Source organism: Diabrotica undecimpunctata, chromosome 4 (genome assembly GCF_040954645.1).
Source record: "Diabrotica undecimpunctata isolate CICGRU chromosome 4, icDiaUnde3, whole genome shotgun sequence".
Lineage (NCBI taxonomy): Eukaryota > Metazoa > Arthropoda > Insecta > Coleoptera > Chrysomelidae > Diabrotica > Diabrotica undecimpunctata.
This window is the reverse complement of record NC_092806.1, coordinates 162,720,355-162,728,001: the sequence shown is the minus strand read 5'-3', so window position 1 is coordinate 162,728,001 and position 7,647 is coordinate 162,720,355. Positions and strand designations below refer to the sequence as shown.

Here is a 7,647-nt window from a genome sequence, read left to right as displayed (position 1 = left end):
AAGTGGGTTATGAACCAGAACTTCATCCTTTATGTAGGTACCTCTCTCATAGCCTTTCCATGGTTTTCAAGAAAAACGATGTTAAGCTAATTGATCGAAAAGCAAACTGTCTTATTTTTAATATTAAAATCTGATCCATGAAACATTAATGTGTATTTCTGAACAAACAATCACATATTGTTGTAAGAAACAAAAAAATACTACAAACCAAATATAAAAGATATTCCATATAAGGCACATCTATATAACTAATATTAAAAAGCTATTGCACAAAGAAGGAGAACTTAAGAAAAATGTTAAAACGTAATGCTTTAAAACAAAAGAAGACAAAACTAAGTACATACGAAATTGGCAAAAGAGTGCTAAAACGAGTTAGGTATAGAATATGAAAAAGAAAATAGACTTTTTGAAACACACTGAGCGGTATGACTATTCATATAATGCATTAAATCAATACATTTCCTTAATAAATTTCTACTAACACGAATAATTGTCATGTATTTTCATGAGGTCAAGTCACTTATGACTGACTGTAAGAGTATCTTAAGATAGAAATTTTAGTAATTTATGTTACGTGCGTTTGCGGTTGGAAATAGAACTAATGCATACTAAATTTTTGAATAAATTTGTCTGTTGTTGTTCTTCGCGTTTATAATTAGCCATAGTTACACTTGGAATAATTTATTTTTGGATATTTCCTTTCAGCTAGTCCTAGTATAATAAAAATATTAATTAATTTTGTATTAAAAAATATATTTATTTATTTAGTATTAAAAAATAGTATTCAAAAATATTTTCATATAAAGCACTGCCTCGATGAGCGTTAATGGTGTTGCATTTTAATTTTGTAACGTCTGAAAAAGTGTTCAGAGGCAACTGAGAACCAAAAGCCGATTTTCAATTTGACTTCCAGACCTTTTTCCATCTACTTTTGGACAAAAGTTCTTGTCTGGCACTAATTTCTATGTCTCTCTTCAATATCTAGTCGCTAAAGTCTATCCATTTTCTCTCTTTCCTGTCTCTATTCCCATGGTCTCTGATATCGTCATGTATTTAAGTTTCTAGTAAATTTTATGGCTTTGTTTGTAACGTTCCTCAGTTTGGTCACCTACCTAACCCATTCAGTTAAATTTGAAATTTGTTGTAACAACACTTTTCTTGGGGCATCCGTAACGTATTATATTACAATCTTTCAGTTATATATCGTGTATCAAATAAAGTAAGTAAATATTTATCTATATTTCTAATTATACCTAATTATTTTTGTTTTTAAAAAGATTAGTAAGAGTCTTAAGTTCTTTTTATTATATTTTTAATCATATAATGTTTTTGATGCATTATATGAATATTTAATGAATTACAATAAAAATTATATTTTTTTTGTGTTATGTTGACGTTTCTATTTTCTATAATTAATATGTTGTATGTTATAAAATACTGTAAAAAATGTTGTAAAATATTACATTTTAAACTTACGCGCCATCTACCGGCGTATCTCGGACCTATTATAGAAACCACAGAATACTCCAGTAGAAACTTTCCTGTGGCGCCATCTTAAAGAGTATCGATTAAGTTCTAAATATAAAATGTAGTTAATTGTAGAGTAATACGTGGTGCCATCTAACGAATAAATCATAAAACAAAGAGAAATGAAGAGAGATTGCTTTAACGATTTCCTGCTTTAAAACTTCTAAGTTAATAAGAAATTATAGATGGGGACAAAACATTATTATGGTTCGTTTTATACAGGGTCGTTAAAGCGTTTCCTATTTTTAAATTTAAAGAAAACAAAGTATTACCTATATCATATTAATATAAGAAAGGATTATATCGCTGGGATGTAATATTTATTTATGCCTATAACACAATAAAAGAAATTAAATAATACAAACAATTAAAGAAGTAGGAATACCAGGAAAATGATCAAATTAGTAAAAATAAAACAGGATTTTAATAAACTCAGAAAAGGATTAAACTTGAAACTGTTCCAACCTCCTCTCACCTTAAGACGACAATCTATTCTACTTTCATATGCTGCATTAACATCCGTAAATTTCTTTAATCCCGTTCATTCCCTAATTACCACAATGTCGACTTCTTTTAATAACAATATCCAACACCTTATTATAAAACCTAAACCTTAATTAATTACAAAATATTGAAGGAGGTCAAAATATTGACCTCCTTCTGATTAGTTCATTTCCTCTTCCTTTATTTCCTCCCTGGGCTAAACACCTTTCTTCAACAGACACCTCACTCATCATCTTTGTCAAATATGAATCTTCTAACATTCTTATAGAGAAAGCATTTATAGAAATTATACAAAAAAAAATCATATGATTTAATTCTCTATACCGATGCTTCTAAAACTACCACTGGTGTTGGCGCTGCAGTAACCACTTAACACGAACGTGTAAGATTATCTGGGTTACCCTTAACATGCAGCGTTTACACTGGTAAACTATATAGTATTCTGTTGGCTTTTAAATGCATCTTTCATCAAAACAGACATATTGCCATTTTTTCGGATTGGCTTTCATCTATTCATTCAATCAATACAATTTTTACTGACCACAAATTAGTTCAAAGCATTCATGACATATACCAATATCTCTGCTCACGATGTAACAGTCTCTTTCATATGCCTGCCTTCTCATACTGGAACTACTGGTACTGAAACAGCAGATCATTTTGCCAAAGAAGCTATCTACCAACCATAGTACTAGAGTCACCAGAATTCAACTAGCTCATGATCTTAAGCTCGTTTCCAAAAAGCCAGTTGAGGATACTTGGCAAAACTTATGGCAAAGAATCAAAACAACTCTTCATGAACTCCAACCGTTTATTGGCCATCTCTCCCTGAACTTCCTAACTAGAAGAGAAGCATCGATTATTAGAAGACACTGAATCAACCAGACCAAACTTACCCATGGTTTCTTGATGTCCTCAGGAACTCGTACAACTTGCCAGCATTGCAATGTTTATCTTTAACTAATCCTCACTGACTGCAAAGAATTCACCAACCGGAATAAAGCACTGGACTGAACAGGAACAGGTGACGAAAACTATACAGATTCTAAAAATCGATTAACCCTATCACAAGGTTTAACCTAATAGACATTAACTTTAATGATATAATTATTTTTTGTTTTCATTATTTATTATATATTTAATATTATTGTTCCTGTACCAATGACCATAGTTGTAAGTTAGTAAGACTTAGCAGGACTTGTAAGTTAGTAAGACTTAGCTTGTAGTTAAGCGAGACTAACAGAAATAGAATCTATAGAACACCAGTAAAATGAAATAAATATCAAAGAAAAAACAAGAATGAACTAAGCTCTACAAAAGAAAGATATCACAGTGGATCAAAGAACAGATGGAATCAATAACCAACTCAATAAAAATTGATTCCAATATAACAGAAACAGTGGAATAAATGAAAAGGTTATACACCTGCGCAAGAGTATCATGTTCGTGTGATAATATGATGGATGTTAAACCACGTTTCTCTATTATATCATCCATAATTTTCAAGGTCTCACCCATTCCCGATTCACATTTTATCTTTCTCATCGGTAACACCCATCGGTTTGTTGATTTCTTAGGAAAGAGTCTTAAACTCACTCATAAACTTTGACCAGCTACACTTATGGTAAACACAATATCATTTAAGATTAAACTTCTGAGACCTAGGCCTCTAAACCTGCTGAGATAAATATACAATAATTCTTTTATTCAAATACCCTTAAAGTCTAATAAATTACTTAACACATCATAATTATATGAATTAAAAACGAAATATATTGATCAACACATCTCATCCAATAGATATTTTGTATAAAAAATTCTACTTACCCATCAAAGATTCGATGATAATCAGACAACGCCTGTCAGGAAAGTCTGTTGTAATTTCTTCGTTGAATCGACAGATCTTCCAAAAAGCTATCTGCAAATCAAAAAAGAATTATTTATATTAGAATTCGACAAAGAAATTGGTAACTTCCAAAAATCTACGTTATATAAATAAAAAAAACTCACTAATAAGTATTTTACAAACTTTACTTACCATCTTCCACATCTAAATACCGTCTGAGATACTACAACTTTACTAAAGAAGCTGCATACGGGCCGACGATGATATTATATTTGTTGCAACCACCCATCTGGAAATAAAACAGAAGTTTATTACTATATTACGTACTCTAAAAAAATTATTCAATATACCTAGGTACCTGTTAATTAGTTACATTTTTAATGTTGATACAGCGAAATAATTAATAAATCTAATAAAACCGGCATGTAATGAAATGTTTTTACTGTAAACAGGCTGGAAATATTCGAGTAAACTATAAAAACTTGATCTATCTGAACTCAATTGCATAAAACAATTACAATATCGGTCCGACAACTTAACAAGTTTTTGTACCTATGTACCTGTTACTTAGTTCCAGTTTTAATGTTTAGACGACGAAATAATTAATAAAATTATTAATAAAACCGGCATGTAATGAAATGTTTGTGTTATAAACCGGCAGGAAATATTTAAGTAAACTATAAAAACTTGTTCGGTTTGAATTGAATTGCATAAAACAATCACAATATCGACCCGACTAGTCAACAAGTTTTTGTACCTGCCACCTAATTCCTGGAGTAACCACCGAACTAATAAAGGCGATAGACAACCAGTATTACGATATGAATGATTTTGCTCGAAAGATATAAAGGACTAGAGAATTGGCAAAAATAAAATAAAGTAATTCATTTAAAATAAATATTTAAACTTGCGAGAAATATTTAAAATTTATGTGTTTCGTTGATAAATTTTTAAAACCGCTAAATTTTGAAATAAGTTAATATGCATATTCTTCTTCACTTTCAAATTTTAAAGGATTTAAAACATTTTCAGTCACCGTCTTCAACGTTTATGTGGCTTTTATTTTTGCTTGGTCTCACTTTACGACATCGAATTTTTGTTTGTAAAAAAAAGTTTATTAGCGTTATTTTGACCAATACTTTCTCATGTTTTCTTGAAAATGTTTTCTTTATTGCTTTATAATTTCTTATATATTTTTTGAATAAATCACATATCAAATCTCTATAATATATAGAATCTGGTATTAAAAGATTAATGAATGTGACCATAGACGATCAACTACCCACTCGTCAAAGAGATTCCTAATGGTGCGAATTCTGAGTGATCAGTATAGATAACACTATAAAAACTGAATAAGAACCGGGGTAGCAGGAGTGAAAACCAATCAAATAAAGTGGTTCATTAGACAGGAGACAGATAAAATTACATTGTTATATGGGTTTTTATTCCCGGTATTATACGCCAAATGAGAATGTAATACCGGGGATAAGAAGAAAAAAATTGTCGAGGCTTTAAATAGGATGAAGAATGGTAAGGCAGTAGAACCTGATTGATTACCTGTGGAGGTTTGGAAGGCTCTAGGAGAGGAAGGGGTTGATGTGTTTTGGCAAATGGTGAGTAGGGTATATGAAGAAGAAAGCATGCCTAATGATTCTAGGGAGAGCGTGATGGTATCACTGTATAAAGATAAAGAGGACATTCAGGAATGTATAAACTATACAGGAATAAAGTTATTGTCACACACAATGAAAATTTGGAAAAGAACTGTAGAGTAAAGGGTAAGGAGAGAGATATCGATAGGAGAATAACAGTTTGGGTTTATGCAAGGAAGGAGGACAACGGATATCTTGTTTACTTTGAGACAATTGATAGAGAAATCCGGCGAGAAATATGAGAGCTACATTTGCTATTTATAGATCTTGAGAGCGCGTAAGACACAGTTCCTAGACAAGAGCAATGAAGATGTATGAGAGAGAAATGGGTTTCTGGAATACGTAAGGCTCGTGAAGAATATGTCTGAGGCCTTGTGTAAGGACTCTAAGGTTCTTCACTGAGTCCTTATCCATTTAATCTTGTTATGGATGTAATGACAAAGAACAGTATGGGTGGGGCTTCCTTAAGCGTTGGACGTAGAACAAAACTGGTCCGAAAATTATGAAATACCGAAAATGAAATAGTAAAGTAAGTAGTAGAATCTGATAGATCTGAGATTTGCAAACATAGTTGAAGCAATAAATATAAGGTGCAGTGGGAAGATTGATGAATAGTTTTAAAAGAACCTGGCAGTAAAAATAGAAAATTTAAAGAAACATTTTACTCTGAAACTGACAGGTCTTTAGTGTACAAGAGATATAGTATGGGTCCAGGTACACTTCCTTGTGGTACCGCTGCACTAATTTTCCTTAGTTCAGAATAAGCATCTTCCTGCTTAATCCTGAAGTATCTCTATGACACATATGAAATTAAGATCTTTGAGTATTGAACAGGAAGAGCCATTTTTATCTTATGCTCCAATCCTTCGTGCCAGACCTTGTCGAAGATCTGTGCTACATCCAAAAATAAGGCTGAGCAAATGTTTTTTTCTTCAAGTGATCTTTCGATCACGTCCGTAATTCGGTGGACTTAATCAATTATAGAGTGCTGATTTCGGAATCCGAATTGGTGATCGGGGCTGAGTAGTCTTTCTTCGATAATAGGTTTCAGCCTCTTAAGCAAGAGCTTTTCGAACAGATTTGACACAATCTGTTGAGTAGCAAGGATATTGGCCGATACCGATGACGTCTTTTCATCATGATGATCTCAGCTACCTTTTGGAACATAATTTAAACGAAACTATGCATTAAATAGATTGGTTAGTTTAACCAGGGCCTTTCTAGGTAGCTAGGCTTAAGGCCCGGTGATCAGATCGTAGCCGGGGGCCTTTTTGAAATTAACGTTGTGTCGATTTCATTTTTAACCTCTTTCGGTGTGGTTAAACGAATAACAACATTATCTTGTCGAACAACTTTTGGGAGAGATTCATCTGTGTCTACTATATATGGATAAAAAACACTTTCGAGATAGTTTGCAAAAACTAATGCGTTTTGTTCGTTGTTTTTCGCCCAACCTTCTTGTTTATTTCTTATAAGAGGCGTTTACATAATTGGTCTCTTTAAATTGTTGGTGGTTTTCTATAGCGAGTATTCAGTACTAAACTCATTTGCCAAATGTATCAGCAATTCACTAATGGATTCATTCTTAAGTTGCCATTTTTTTCTTACTCTTCTTTTTTCATAGACTAATTCTAAGATTTCCTTATCGTAATTACTATTTAAATGGGAATAAGCCACAATTAAAGGTTAAAGTGTGCTTATTGACGTTTCAATTTCCACTTTAGAAATCGTTCTCAAAAAAATTTTTGACACTTGTTAAAAGTGTCGTCCAAATTTCATAGATACATAACGTTTTCGATCTAGCTCAGATAATCCCCAGTGCCTTTTTTGGTACTTGTAGCTAACACCAAAATTGCAGTGGACACATCAATATATGGTTTACATATTTAAATTTAAATTATACTGCGACCCTTATGCGAATTATAAAGGTCGATGACAATGGTTGTAAATGTTAATACTTTCACAGATATATCTTTCAAATGTGCAAAATTGACCAGAGATACCAAGCGGAGACAGCTTCAAAGTGTTCAAGAAAAAAGAAAACTCAGTTCAAAAGCATTATCCACCGAAGAACTATTAAAAATCATCCAGAGCTACGACGAGGAAACCCCCGATGGA

The 7,647-nt window shown here is 32.1% G+C and overlaps 1 protein-coding gene across 1 annotated transcript in view; it reads right to left on the bottom strand.

Annotated features, from left to right (window-relative positions):
• Positions 1-4,166, bottom strand: part of LOC140440394 (twisted gastrulation protein homolog 1-like) — a 52,216-nt gene extending 48,050 nt beyond the window's left edge. The window contains exons 1-2 of the mRNA XM_072530867.1: positions 4,070-4,166; positions 3,859-3,949 (exon numbers count right to left, since the gene is read on the bottom strand). The gene's annotated coding sequence lies outside the window, so the exon portion shown is untranslated. The remainder of the gene's footprint in view (positions 1-3,858; positions 3,950-4,069) is intronic.
• Positions 4,167-7,647: the final 3,481 nt, after the last annotated feature.